This window comes from Botryllus schlosseri, chromosome 16 (assembly GCF_051294905.1).
Source record: "Botryllus schlosseri isolate E-star chromosome 16, Bs_hap1, whole genome shotgun sequence".
Taxonomy (NCBI): Eukaryota; Metazoa; Chordata; class Ascidiacea; order Stolidobranchia; family Styelidae; genus Botryllus; species Botryllus schlosseri.
Genome location: NC_137251.1, coordinates 22,219,423 through 22,234,010, shown reverse-complemented (window position 1 = coordinate 22,234,010; position 14,588 = coordinate 22,219,423). Strand labels below are relative to the sequence as shown.

General features: G+C 56.4%; 2 non-coding genes and 1 pseudogene across 2 annotated transcripts; all 3 read left to right on the top strand.

The window, feature by feature from the left end:
- The first annotated feature begins 3,137 nt into the window (after nt 1-3,137).
- On the top strand, nt 3,138-4,961 carry LOC145459537 (small subunit ribosomal RNA). The gene has a single exon (XR_013921457.1). It is a non-coding gene; the product is annotated as a small subunit ribosomal RNA (ribosomal RNA).
- A 507-nt stretch (nt 4,962-5,468) lies between these two features.
- Nucleotides 5,469-5,622, top strand: LOC145459541 (5.8S ribosomal RNA). Its single transcript, XR_013921458.1, has one exon. It is a non-coding gene; the product is annotated as a 5.8S ribosomal RNA (ribosomal RNA).
- A 281-nt stretch (nt 5,623-5,903) lies between these two features.
- On the top strand, nt 5,904-7,602 carry LOC145459542 (large subunit ribosomal RNA; annotated as a pseudogene).
- Nucleotides 7,603-14,588: the final 6,986 nt, after the last annotated feature.

Below are 14,588 nucleotides of genomic sequence, written 5' to 3'. Positions count from 1 at the left end.
TATCCACGTAGCTCTACGGCGCACAGGAGCCGAGATACGAGTTTTTCGCGAATAACTCGGCCCCTGTTGGGGCCAGACCCACGCGGGACCCCTCGTTGGAAGCGGCGCAGCGAGACGAATCCGGGAAAAAAAAAATTATCGAATTCGGACCAACCGGAGCCGAGATATCTCTGGTTAAAGGCCGCCCAAAACGGACCTTTGACCGGCTCTGGAGGCCGAGCCGTTGGTCGGATCGGGATAATTCCTTTGCGGGGCGTCTTCAAACAGTGCGGGGAACGCGCCCGTGTGGTTTTTAGGTGAAAAAATTTTTTTTCGGACTTTAACTTTTTCACGATCTCGGCCCCGTGTTATAGTATGGAGATTTCGGACTTAGAAAAAATCCGACGAGGTGAAAAATTTTTTTTCTTCGATTTCCAAATAAAGGCCACCGTCGGACTCGGGGGAGCCCGTAGACCGCCGCTAGCCACTTTTCCGGTCGCTGGGAGGCCGTACGAGAAAGAAAAATTTTCGCCCTCGCTTTGGCATCAGGAGTCCATTGCGACTATCCACGTAGCTCTACGGCGCACAGGAGCCGAGATACGAGTTTTTCGCGAATAACTCGGCCCCTGTTGGGGCCAGACCCACGCGGGACCCCTCGTTGGAAGCGGCGCAGCGAGACGAATCCGGGAAAAAAAAAATTATCGAATTCGGACCAACCGGAGCCGAGATATCTCCGGTTAAAGGCCGCCCAAAACGGACCTTTGACCGGCTCTGGAGGCCGAGCCGTTGGTCGGATCGGGATAATTCCTTTGCGGGGCGTCTTCAAACAGTGCGGGGAACGCGCCCGTGTGGTTTTTAGGTAAAATTTTTTTTTTCGGACTTTAACTTTTTCACGATTTTCGGACTTAGTCGTTTTTCGACCTCGCCCATGCATTAACATAGGGCCCATACCGTAACATGGGCGGACCGCCTATACTTGGTCGGATCGGTTCCAAACTTCGTGTGGGGCCTCTCTAGGGACGCTTTTGGCCGGCGAAAAAGTTGAACTTTTTCCGAGGAAAATTTCGGACTTGGTCGTTTTTCGGACCTCGCCCATACCTTAACATAGGGCCCATACCGTAACATAGGCAAATCGCCTATACTTGCTCGGATCGGTTCCAAACTTCGTGTGAGGGGTCTCAAGGGACACTTTTGGCCGGCGAAAAAGTTGAACTTTTTCCGAGGAAAATTTCGGACTTGGTCGTTTTTCGGACCTCGCCCATACCTTAACATAGGGCCCATACCGTAACATAGGCAAATCGCCTATACTTGCTCGGATCGGTTCCAAACTTCGTGTGGGGCCTCTCTAGGGACGCTTTTGGCCGGCGAAAAAGTTGAACTTTTACGAGGAAAATTTCGGACTTGGTCGTTTTTCGGACCTCGCCCATACCTTAACATAGGGCCCATACCGTAACATAGGCAAATCGCCTATACTTGCTCGGATCGGTTCCAAACTTCGTGTGAGGGGTCTCAAGGGACACTTTTGGCCGGCGAAAAAGTTGAACTTTTTCCGAGGAAAATTTCGGACTTAGTCGTTTTTCGGACCTCGCCCATACCTTAACATAGGGCCCATACCGTAACATAGGCAAATCGCCTATACTTGGTCGGATCGGTTCCAAACTTCGTGTGGGGCCCCTCTAGGGATGCTTTTGGCCGGCGAAAAAGTTGAACTTTTTCCGAGGAAAATTTCGGACTTAGTCGTTTTTCGGACCTCGCCCATACCTTAACATAGGGCCCATACCGTAACATAGGCAAATCGCCTATACTTGGTCGGATCGGCTCCAAACTTCGTGTGGGGGGTCCCGTGGGAGGCCTTTGGGGAAAATTTTTTTTTTATTTTTTTTTTATTTTTTCGGAAAAAAAAAATTATTTTTCGGGAAAAAAATTTTTTCTGGCCGGCGAAAATTTTCCGGCCCCCCGGCCCGGGTGCGGCTCTGAAAAACGACTAAGTAGAAAAAAGTCACCAGGGTTTTCGGAAAAAGACTAATATAGGAAGGGGCGCGCGCCCGGCGCCTGACGGGAGGCCGGGCGCGAAACGTTGAATCTGCCGGCGAGAGGGGCTGTCGGCGCGGCGGAACTGATCCGTCGTCACCGGTTGGAGCGAAAGCATATGGGGGTGCGAAGCCAGCACTAATCACGGGTCGGCGAACCTCGAGTCGCGGGTTTAAACGTTGCGTGTCGCCAAGCGCTGCATAGAGCGAGCTTGCCCGGTATGCCGTAGACGGCGGGATATGGATGATAGTGACCCTACACCTGTCATACAGCCATGAGGCATATCGGAGAGCGGACTCAATAAATGTTGCGCGGACGCGATGCGTCGTCCTTCGGGCCTCGCGGCCCAGACCCTTCCTACGTAGCCACGCGGCGTCGCCGAGGAGAGAATCGGCCGTCGAGAAACCTTGGTCAAATGCCTCGTCCCCGCGTCTCGGACGCGTCGAACAGTCGTCAAATGCCTCGTCCCCGCGTCTAGGACGCGTAGTACGCCTTCGGGCGCCGTGCACGGTCGTCAAATGCCTCGTCCCCGCGTCTCGGACGCGTACAGCGGTCGACAAATGCCTCGTCCCCCACGCTGGGCCTCGCGGCCCTTGCCTCCAGCGCGAACGGACGTCGCGTCCCTGCGTTTCGGACGCCATCGCCGCCGAGAGCGAGCTTGCCCGATATGCCGTAGACGGCGGGAACAGGTCGGTCGTAGAACATCGCACCTCTCCTGGCCACGAGGCTTATCGGATAGCGGACTCACCAAGACGCGGCGTGGACGCGACGCTCCGCCCAGTCAGCGGGAAGGCCCGCTATACAAACACGACGTCCTCGGTCAGCCGCGGCGGCTCCGGGCGCTTATCCGTGCATCGCGTCGCGGCAGCGCAGCGCCCGAGCCCCGGCGGCAGGCCTCGCGTCCTTCTCGGATTCGGTTCCGTGCGGCGAGCAGATTCTATTAAGCGGTGAACGGCGGGTGTCCGCGTCCCACGAGACGACGGCGGGCGACCCGAGAACGGTCCTCGCGATCGAGAGAGCGAAAGAAAGCGACGGGCGCCGAGAACGGCGGCGCCGGCGCCGCGGAGCGCCTTGGTCCCGACGTCCGACCCCCGGCCCAGGGGCGGACGCTCGCAGTGCGCGAGAGATATCTGGTTGATCCTGCCAGTAGTGATATGCTTGTCTCAAAGATTAAGCCATGCAGGTGTAAGTACGAACTGAACGTAAAGTGAAACTGCGAACGGCTCATTAAATCAGTCTTGGTTTATTTGGTCCTTGCGAGAGCTAACGTGGATAACTGTGGCAATTCCAGAGCTAATACATGCGACCGAGCGCCGACTCCGGGAGGCGCGCTTTTATTGGTTCGAACCCGACCGGGCCTTCGCGGGCCCGTCTCTTTCGATGACTCTGGATAACCACGCGGATCGCACGCCTTCGCGGCGGCGACCTACCATTCAAGTGTCTGACCTATCAACTTTCGAAGGTAGGCTACGGGCTTACCTTTGTGATAACGGGTGACGGGGAATCAGGGTTCGATTCCGGAGAGGGAGCCTGAGAAACGGCTACCACATCCAAGGAAGGCAGCAGGCGCGCAAATTACCCATTCCCGACACGGGGAGGTAGTGACGAAAAATACCGATGCGGGACTCTAACGAGGCCCCGCAATCGGAATGAGTACATTCTAAAACTCTTGTCGAGTATCCATCGGAGGGCAAGTCTGGTGCCAGCAGCCGCGGTAATTCCAGCTCCGAAAGTGTATGCTAAAGTTGTTGCGGTTGAAAAGCTCGTAGTTGGATGTAGAGCGCGCGGCGCCGGTCCGTCCGTCGAAGGGCGTGCACCGGCGTCGAGAGTTCCGCCTGTCGGCGCTTCCCGGGTGTTCTTGATCGGGTGCACGGGGTGACCGACGAGTTTACTTTGAAAAAATTAGAGTGTTCAAAGCAGGTTTTTCGCCTGCATAGTGTTGCATGGAATAATGGAATAAGACCTCGGTCTCGTTTCGTTGGCGTTCGCGAGTGCGAGGTAATGATTGAGAGGGACAGCCGGGGGCGTCCGTACTCTGCCGTTAGAGGTGAAATTCTTGGATCGGCGGAAGACGAACTACTGCGAAAGCGTTCGCCAAGAATGTTTTCTTTAATCAAGAGCGAAAGTCAGAGGTTCGAAGACGATCAGATACCGTCCTAGTTCTGACTATAAACGATGCCAACTGGCGATCGGCGGGCGTTACGATGACGACCTCGCCGGCAGCTTCCGGGAAACCAAAGTCTTTGGGTTCCGGGGGAAGTATGGTTGCAAAGCTGAAACTTAAAGGAATTGACGGAAGGGCACCACCAGGAGTGGAGCCTGCGGCTTAATTTGACTCAACACGGGGAAACTCACCCGGCCCGGACACGGGAAGGATTGACAGATTGACAGCTCTTTCTTGATTCTGTGGGTGGTGGTGCATGGCCGTTCTTAGTTGGTGGAGCGATTTGTCTGGTTAATTCCGATAACGAACGAGACTCTGGCATGCTAAATAGTTACGCGACCCTCGGCGGTCGGCGTGAAACTTCTTAGAGGGACTAGTGGCGTTTTTAGCCACGCGAGATCGAGCAATAACAGGTCTGTGATGCCCTTAGATGTTCGGGGCCGCACGCGCGCTACATTGGGCGGATCAGCGAGTCCGCCCGGGCCGAAGGGTCCGGGTAACCCGTTGAACCCCGTCCGTGACTGGGATAGGGCCTTGCAATTGTTGCCCTCGAACGAGGAACTCCCAGTAAGCGCGAGTCATCAGCTCGCGTTGATTACGTCCCTGCCCTTTGTACACACCGCCCGTCGCTACTACCGATTGAAAGGTTTAGTGAGATCCTCGGATCGGCCCGTCGCGGCTGGAGACGGCCGCGGCGGTGCGCAGTGAAGGCGACCGAACTTGATCGTTTAGAGGAAGTAAAAGTCGTAACAAGGTTTCCGTAGGTGAACCTGCGGAAGGATCATTATCGTTGGTGGCGAGCCGCGGTGGTCGCCCCTCAATTCAAGTGTCTTCGATCTGGCGCCGGGTCCGCGAGGACTCGGCGTCGCGGTGCCTGCGGGCGCCGCTCGGTTAACGCGAACGAGACTGTAATTCGAGCAGGCGTTCGACGGCGGGCCGGGGAATCCGTCGTCGGGGCACGCTCTAAAGTGGCGTCGGCCTTGAGCTAGTCGGCGCGGAGGTGGCTGAGACCTCTGGGTCCGAGTCGCCGCGAACGAGACTGTGTTAAGCGGCGTCTGCCTTGAGCAAGTAGGCGTCGCGGGCGGCTGAGACCTCTGGGTCCGAGTCGCCGCGAACGAGACTGTGTTAAGCGGCGTCTGCCTTGAGCAAGTAGGCGTCGCGGGCGGCTGAGACCTCCGGGTCCGAGTCGCCGCGAGCGAGACGGGGGACCGAGACCGAACGCCTCTATGTCCGAGTCCCTCGAACGAAAACGATGCGCGACGCGATGCGGTTGTCCTACGAGCAAAGAGAGTACGACTCTCGACGGTGGATCACTAGGCTCGCGAGTCGATGAAGGACGCAGCTAAGTGCGAGAAGTAATGTGAATTGCAGAACACATTGAACGTCGATATTCTGAACGCGAATTGCGGCGTCGGGCAAATCCCGGCGCCGCGTCTGCCTCAGCGTCGGCGAGTGACGATGCGCGTGGCGGCTTTGGGTTGGGCCGCCCGCGGAGAAGACAAGGCTGAAAGTTTGGGCGTCGGGCTGCGAAGCCCGTCGCCCCGAGGTAGACCGGCGCGCGCCTGCGTCGGGGCCGGACCCGGTCGTTCTGCGACTCGGCCGCCGTTGCGATCGCGCCTCCGGGCGCGGTACTGGCGGTCGAAGCGCCGTTCGGCTTTGCGAGGAGCGGCTCCCGGCGTCTAAGCGAGCCGGAGCCTGCCGAGGCGAGCGGCCGGCAGAGTTACGACTTCGACCTGAGTTCAGGCGAGGCTACCCGCTGAATTTGAGCATATTATTAAGCGGTGGAAAAGAAACCAACGGGGATTCCCCGAGTAACGGCGAGTGAAGCGGGATCTGTCCAGCGTCGAACCTGCGCGTTCTCGAAGCGCGCCGGAATGTGACGTAAGGAAGACCCAATGCGACGGCCGGCGTGCGCCGAAGTCCTTCTGATCGAGGCCTCTCCCCCGCGAGGGTGTCAGGCCCGCGAGGGCGCGCGCCGCCGCCGCTGAGGGTCTTCCCGGAGTCGGGTTGTTTGAGAATGCAGCCTGAAGCGGGTGGTAAACTCCATCTAAGACTGAATACGGTCGCGAGACCGATAGCGAACGAGTACCGTGAGGGAAAGTTGAAAAGCACTTTGAAGAGAGAGTTCAAAAGTACGTGAAACCGTCGAGAGGTAAACGGGAGGGCCCGTCCGGGCTCGGGGTCACTTCCAGTCGGGCGCGCGGGCGCGTCCGGGCGAAGGGCGGAGGCGCGAGCCCTGTCCGCGTCCGGGCGCGCGTGACGCACCGGCGCACTAGCTCCCCGGGCGGGCCGCGACCGGCTCGCGGTCGGCCAGAAACGCGCTCGGAAGGTGGCCGTCGCCCTCGCGGGCGGCGGCGTCACAGCCGGGCGCGCGAAAAGCCGGCCGGGGGCCGAGGTGACGGCGCCGCGCGCGCCGCCTCTCCGGAGGCGGCGGGCGTTCGTGCGGCTGCGGCAGGCGTCGGGCGTCGGCGGTACCGTTCGCGGTGCCGGCGGCTCCCGCGTCGTCGGGGTCGGGCGTTCGCCTCGCGCACGGGGTCTGCGGTCGTGTCGGCCACCTTCCCGACCCGTCTTGAAACACGGACCAAGAAGTCTAACGCGAGCGCGAGTTGACGGGCGGTACGAGACCCGAGAGCGAAAGTAAACTGTAGCGCGTCACGGACGCGCGAGGTCGGATCCGGCCCCTCGCGGGGCCGCGAGCACGACCGGCCGGCCGCCGCCGCCGTGGCGGCCGAGCGAGAGCGTTCCCGTTGGGACCCGAAAGATGGTGAACTATGCCTTGGAAGCTCGCGGCCTTCGAGCCGCGGGCGACCCGCTCTTAAGACAGCGTCAGGCGGGGAGTCTGACTTGGGCTTGTGGCAGCCGAGCGTTCATAGCGACGTTGCTTTTTGATCCTTCGATTTCGGCACTTCCTATCATTGCGAAGCAGAATTCGCCAAGCGTTGAATTGTTCACCCACAAATAGGGAACGTGAGCTGGGTTTAGACCGTCGTGAGACAGGTTAGTTTTGCCATACTGAGGAAGCGTTGTCGCGACAGTAATTCTGCTCAGTACGAGAGAAACAGCAGATTCAGACATTTGGTTCATGCGCACGGCTGACAAGCCGATGGCGCGAAGCTACCATCTGGGGGATTACGACTGAACGACTCTAAGTCGGAATCCCGCCTGAGTAGCGACGACGTCCCGGGTGCCTCGAGGCGAGCGAGGCGCGGCTAGGCGCCGCCTTTGCGGGCGGCGCCGACGGAGCCTTTGTCGGTTGACCCTTCGTCGGCCCGTAAGCTTGGGCTGGCCGAGACGACGGTAGCACTTTTCGCGTGGGCGAGGTGCCGCTTCATTCGCAGACGACCTAGTTTGAGATCGGGGTGTCGTACCCGCTAGAGCAGTTTCTCGCTGCGATGCGTTGAAAGACATCCCCGAGATCTATGATCTGCGCCCGGGCTCGCCTCTGGGCGGGCGCGGGCGCTTTTTTCTCGCTGTCTCCGCCGCCTCTGGCGGGGGCGTGGGAGGTGTGAGCTTTGGGCCGCGGCGTTGCGTGGGCGACGGCCGGAGCGCGGCGCGTCAGATTCGGCGCGTTGCGTGGGCCGTTGCCGGAGCGCGGTGCCGGCCTCGGAAAATCGACAGAGTCCGAACCGAGGCGAACCTCGGATGCCGCCCGGGCCCAAGGCAGAGAGCCTGGGCCGCGTGGAAAAACCACAGAGTCCGCGCCTCGGCGCCGGCCGGGGCGCGTTGCCGGGATCGAAGTCCCGGCCGTGCCGCAGAGCGGGCTGAAGTCCCCAGCCCTTGAAGCCCAAGGCAGAGTGCCTGGGCCGTGGAAAACGACAGAGTCCGCGCCTCGGCGCCGGCCGGGGTGCGTTGCCGGGATCGAAGTCCCGGCCGTGCCGCCGCAGAGTCGATCGGAGCGCCCGGCCCTCTGAGCCTATGCCGGAGTGCGCGCCGAGCCCGTGGAATGAGTTACTCCCGCCGTTTACCCGCCTGAGACTTGTACAAAACAGCGCGGTCCGCGCCTCGGCGCCGGCCGGGACGCGGCTCGGGAGACGGCTCGCCGGCCGTCCCGTGAGGCCTGCCGAGAGCGCCGACCCCCTGGCGCCGCCTCGGCGCCGACCGGGTGAGACGGCAGGCGGGCCCGCGTAGCTCACGGCGGCGAGCCGACCTTCTTGGGTGGCCGCGCCGGCTCTCCGGCCGAGCGAGACGGCAGGCGGGCCCGCGGATCGTGCCGCCGCCGGCCGAGCTCGGAGCCGCCTCGGTGAAAACGACAGAGTCCGTTGATTGCTTCGGGCGCGCGCCCTGCAGACCGCCGTCCGGCCAGGCGAGGCGCGGGCGGCGCCGGCTCCGAGATTCCGCCGGCCTCAGAGGAGGCCGAGGGCGGGCCGCGTTTTCTGCCGGATCGAGGATCGGGGACAGCGAGGGCACCGCGGGCGCGGCCCTCCGACGCCTTTGCGGCGTCGGCAGGCGGCGCCCCCGGTGTTCCTCCATTTTTTTTTTCGTTTTGGTCACGAAATCGAGGTAAAACGGTCGACCTTGTGTCTTTGACATCGGGTCGACCTTTTTGTCTCGATTTCGGAAAAGTCGAAACTCCGAAAGTATATTTTTCGGTTCCGAAACCTTTACGAGCGTGTAGATCTCGTCGAGACGATCTCAACGGTGGTTCGTTCGTCTCGATCGGACCACGGGGAGCGGAGTTATGACCCGAAAACCGAGACCGATTTCGACCTCGGTCGGGCGCCCGGCTCTGGCCGCGGCCGGCCTGGGCTGGCGCCCCGGTCAAAATTTCGAGAATCGCCGAAGCAATCAACGGACTTAGTCGTTTTTCGCACCTCGCCCATACTTTAACATGGGGCCTATACTCTAACATGGGGCCCATACCTTAACATAGGCGGATCGCCCATACTTGGTCGGATCGATTCCAAACTTCGTGTGCGGGGTCTTATGGATGACTTTTGGCCGGCGAAAAAGTTCAACTTTTTCCGAGGAAAATTTCGGACTTAGTCGTTTTTCGCACCCCGCCTATGCTTTAACATAGGGCCCATGCATTAACATGGGCGGATCGCCTATACTTGGTCGGATCGATTCCAAACTTCGTGTGCGGGGTCTTATGGATGACTTTTGGCCGGCGAAAAAGTTCAACTTTTTCCGAGGAAAATTTCGGACTTAGTCGTTTTTCGCACCCCGCCTATGCTTTAACATAGGGCCCATGCATTAACATGGGCGGATCGCCTATACTTGGTCGGATCGATTCCAAACTTCGTGTGCGGGGTCTTATGGATGACTTTTGGCCGGCGAAAAATTTCAACTTTTTCCGAGGAAAATTTCGGACTTGGTCGTTTTTCGCACCCCGCCTATGCTTTAACATAGGACCCATACATTAACATGGGCGGATCGCCCATACTTGGTCGGATCGATTCCAAACTTCGTGTGCGGGGTCTTATGGATGACTTTTGGCCGGCGAAAAAGTTCAACTTTTTCCGAGGAAAATTTCGGACTTAGTCGTTTTTCGCACCCCGCCTATGCTTTAACATAGGGCCCATACATTAACATGGGCGGATCGCCTATACTTGGTCGGATCGATTCCAAACTTCGTGTGCGGGGTCTTATGGATGACTTTTGGCCGGCGAAAAAGTTCAACTTTTTCCGAGGAAAATTTCGGACTTAGTCGTTTTTCGCACCCCGCCTATGCTTTAACATAGGGCCCATGCATTAACATGGGCGGATCGCCTATACTTGGTCGGATCGATTCCAAACTTCGTGTGCGGGGTCTTATGGATGACTTTTGGCCGGCGAAAAAGTTCAACTTTTTTCTAGGAAAATTTCGGACTTAGTCGTTTTTCGCACCTCGCCCATGCTTTAACATGGGGCCTTACGGTGAACCGTCCAGACTTGCTCCGATCGGTTCCAAAGTTCGTGTGCGGGGTCTCAGGGATGACTTTTGGCCGGCAAAAATTGGAACTTTTGCCGGAAAAAATTCCGGACTCATGATAGGCGCCAGCTCATGATGTCGCCAGTAGTTACGACTTGGTCGTTTTTCGACCTAGCCCACACAAAGTAACATAGACGGCCATTTCAGACTTGCTCATATCATCTCCAAAATCTTGTGTGGGCTCTCGTTGGTGACTTTTGGCCGGCAAAAATTGGAACTTTTGCCGGGTTAGGGTTAGGGTTAGGGTTAGGGTTAGGGTTAGGGTTAGGGTTAGGGTTAGGGTTAGGGTTAGGGTTAGGGTTAGGGTTAGGGTTAGGGTTAGGGTTAGGGTTAGGGTTAGGGTTAGGGTTAGGGTTAGGGTTAGGGTTAGGGTTAGGGTTAGGGTTAGGGTTAGGGTTAGGGTTAGGGTTAGGGTTAGGGTTAGGGTTAGGGTTAGGGTTAGGGTTAGGGTTAGGGTTAGGGTTAGGGTTAGGGTTAGGGTTAGGGTTAGGGTTAGGGTTAGGGTTAGGGTTAGGGTTAGGGTTAGGGTTAGGGTTAGGGTTAGGGTTAGGGTTAGGGTTAGGGTTAGGGTTAGGGTTAGGGTTAGGGTTAGGGTTAGGGTTAGGGTTAGGGTTAGGGTTAGGGTTAGGGTTAGGGTTAGGGTTAGGGTTAGGGTTAGGGTTAGGGTTAGGGTTAGGGTTAGGGTTAGGGTTAGGGTTAGGGTTAGGGTTAGGGTTAGGGTTAGGGTTAGGGTTAGGGTTAGGGTTAGGGTTAGGGTTAGGGTTAGGGTTAGGGTTAGGGTTAGGGTTAGGGTTAGGGTTAGGGTTAGGGTTAGGGTTAGGGTTAGGGTTAGGGTTAGGGTTAGGGTTAGGGTTAGGGTTAGGGTTAGGGTTAGGGTTAGGGTTAGGGTTAGGGTTAGGGTTAGGGTTAGGGTTAGGGTTAGGGTTAGGGTTAGGGTTAGGGTTAGGGTTAGGGTTAGGGTTAGGGTTAGGGTTAGGGTTAGGGTTAGGGTTAGGGTTAGGGTTAGGGTTAGGGTTAGGGTTAGGGTTAGGGTTAGGGTTAGGGTTAGGGTTAGGGTTAGGGTTAGGGTTAGGGTTAGGGTTAGGGTTAGGGTTAGGGTTAGGGTTAGGGTTAGGGTTAGGGTTAGGGTTAGGGTTAGGGTTAGGGTTAGGGTTAGGGTTAGGGTTAGGGTTAGGGTTAGGGTTAGGGTTAGGGTTAGGGTTAGGGTTAGGGTTAGGGTTAGGGTTAGGGTTAGGGTTAGGGTTAGGGTTAGGGTTAGGGTTAGGGTTAGGGTTAGGGTTAGGGTTAGGGTTAGGGTTAGGGTTAGGGTTAGGGTTAGGGTTAGGGTTAGGGTTAGGGTTAGGGTTAGGGTTAGGGTTAGGGTTAGGGTTAGGGTTAGGGTTAGGGTTAGGGTTAGGGTTAGGGTTAGGGTTAGGGTTAGGGTTAGGGTTAGGGTTAGGGTTAGGGTTAGGGTTAGGGTTAGGGTTAGGGTTAGGGTTAGGGTTAGGGTTAGGGTTAGGGTTAGGGTTAGGGTTAGGGTTAGGGTTAGGGTTAGGGTTAGGGTTAGGGTTAGGGTTAGGGTTAGGGTTAGGGTTAGGGTTAGGGTTAGGGTTAGGGTTAGGGTTAGGGTTAGGGTTAGGGTTAGGGTTAGGGTTAGGGTTAGGGTTAGGGTTAGGGTTAGGGTTAGGGTTAGGGTTAGGGTTAGGGTTAGGGTTAGGGTTAGGGTTAGGGTTAGGGTTAGGGTTAGGGTTAGGGTTAGGGTTAGGGTTAGGGTTAGGGTTAGGGTTAGGGTTAGGGTTAGGGTTAGGGTTAGGGTTAGGGTTAGGGTTAGGGTTAGGGTTAGGGTTAGGGTTAGGGTTAGGGTTAGGGTTAGGGTTAGGGTTAGGGTTAGGGTTAGGGTTAGGGTTAGGGTTAGGGTTAGGGTTAGGGTTAGGGTTAGGGTTAGGGTTAGGGTTAGGGTTAGGGTTAGGGTTAGGGTTAGGGTTAGGGTTAGGGTTAGGGTTAGGGTTAGGGTTAGGGTTAGGGTTAGGGTTAGGGTTAGGGTTAGGGTTAGGGTTAGGGTTAGGGTTAGGGTTAGGGTTAGGGTTAGGGTTAGGGTTAGGGTTAGGGTTAGGGTTAGGGTTAGGGTTAGGGTTAGGGTTAGGGTTAGGGTTAGGGTTAGGGTTAGGGTTAGGGTTAGGGTTAGGGTTAGGGTTAGGGTTAGGGTTAGGGTTAGGGTTAGGGTTAGGGTTAGGGTTAGGGTTAGGGTTAGGGTTAGGGTTAGGGTTAGGGTTAGGGTTAGGGTTAGGGTTAGGGTTAGGGTTAGGGTTAGGGTTAGGGTTAGGGTTAGGGTTAGGGTTAGGGTTAGGGTTAGGGTTAGGGTTAGGGTTAGGGTTAGGGTTAGGGTTAGGGTTAGGGTTAGGGTTAGGGTTAGGGTTAGGGTTAGGGTTAGGGTTAGGGTTAGGGTTAGGGTTAGGGTTAGGGTTAGGGTTAGGGTTAGGGTTAGGGTTAGGGTTAGGGTTAGGGTTAGGGTTAGGGTTAGGGTTAGGGTTAGGGTTAGGGTTAGGGTTAGGGTTAGGGTTAGGGTTAGGGTTAGGGTTAGGGTTAGGGTTAGGGTTAGGGTTAGGGTTAGGGTTAGGGTTAGGGTTAGGGTTAGGGTTAGGGTTAGGGTTAGGGTTAGGGTTAGGGTTAGGGTTAGGGTTAGGGTTAGGGTTAGGGTTAGGGTTAGGGTTAGGGTTAGGGTTAGGGTTAGGGTTAGGGTTAGGGTTAGGGTTAGGGTTAGGGTTAGGGTTAGGGTTAGGGTTAGGGTTAGGGTTAGGGTTAGGGTTAGGGTTAGGGTTAGGGTTAGGGTTAGGGTTAGGGTTAGGGTTAGGGTTAGGGTTAGGGTTAGGGTTAGGGTTAGGGTTAGGGTTAGGGTTAGGGTTAGGGTTAGGGTTAGGGTTAGGGTTAGGGTTAGGGTTAGGGTTAGGGTTAGGGTTAGGGTTAGGGTTAGGGTTAGGGTTAGGGTTAGGGTTAGGGTTAGGGTTAGGGTTAGGGTTAGGGTTAGGGTTAGGGTTAGGGTTAGGGTTAGGGTTAGGGTTAGGGTTAGGGTTAGGGTTAGGGTTAGGGTTAGGGTTAGGGTTAGGGTTAGGGTTAGGGTTAGGGTTAGGGTTAGGGTTAGGGTTAGGGTTAGGGTTAGGGTTAGGGTTAGGGTTAGGGTTAGGGTTAGGGTTAGGGTTAGGGTTAGGGTTAGGGTTAGGGTTAGGGTTAGGGTTAGGGTTAGGGTTAGGGTTAGGGTTAGGGTTAGGGTTAGGGTTAGGGTTAGGGTTAGGGTTAGGGTTAGGGTTAGGGTTAGGGTTAGGGTTAGGGTTAGGGTTAGGGTTAGGGTTAGGGTTAGGGTTAGGGTTAGGGTTAGGGTTAGGGTTAGGGTTAGGGTTAGGGTTAGGGTTAGGGTTAGGGTTAGGGTTAGGGTTAGGGTTAGGGTTAGGGTTAGGGTTAGGGTTAGGGTTAGGGTTAGGGTTAGGGTTAGGGTTAGGGTTAGGGTTAGGGTTAGGGTTAGGGTTAGGGTTAGGGTTAGGGTTAGGGTTAGGGTTAGGGTTAGGGTTAGGGTTAGGGTTAGGGTTAGGGTTAGGGTTAGGGTTAGGGTTAGGGTTAGGGTTAGGGTTAGGGTTAGGGTTAGGGTTAGGGTTAGGGTTAGGGTTAGGGTTAGGGTTAGGGTTAGGGTTAGGGTTAGGGTTAGGGTTAGGGTTAGGGTTAGGGTTAGGGTTAGGGTTAGGGTTAGGGTTAGGGTTAGGGTTAGGGTTAGGGTTAGGGTTAGGGTTAGGGTTAGGGTTAGGGTTAGGGTTAGGGTTAGGGTTAGGGTTAGGGTTAGGGTTAGGGTTAGGGTTAGGGTTAGGGTTAGGGTTAGGGTTAGGGTTAGGGTTAGGGTTAGGGTTAGGGTTAGGGTTAGGGTTAGGGTTAGGGTTAGGGTTAGGGTTAGGGTTAGGGTTAGGGTTAGGGTTAGGGTTAGGGTTAGGGTTAGGGTTAGGGTTAGGGTTAGGGTTAGGGTTAGGGTTAGGGTTAGGGTTAGGGTTAGGGTTAGGGTTAGGGTTAGGGTTAGGGTTAGGGTTAGGGTTAGGGTTAGGGTTAGGGTTAGGGTTAGGGTTAGGGTTAGGGTTAGGGTTAGGGTTAGGGTTAGGGTTAGGGTTAGGGTTAGGGTTAGGGTTAGGGTTAGGGTTAGGGTTAGGGTTAGGTTAGGGTTAGGGTTAGGGTTAGGGTTAGGGTTAGGGTTAGGGTTAGGGTTAGGTTAGGGTTAGGGTTAGGGTTAGGGTTAGGGTTAGGGTTAGGGTTAGGGTTAGGGTTAGGGTTAGGGTTAGGGTTAGGGTTAGGGTTAGAGGGTTAGGGTTAGGGTTAGGGTTAGGGTTAGGGTTAGGGTTAGGGTTAGGGTTAGGGTTAGGGTTAGGGTTAGGGTTAGGGTTAGGGTTAGGGTTAGGGTTAGGGTTAGGGTTAGGGTTAGGGTTAGGGTTAGGGTTAGGGTTAGGGTTAGGGTTAGGGTTAGGGTTAGGGTTAGGGTTAGGGTTAGGGTTA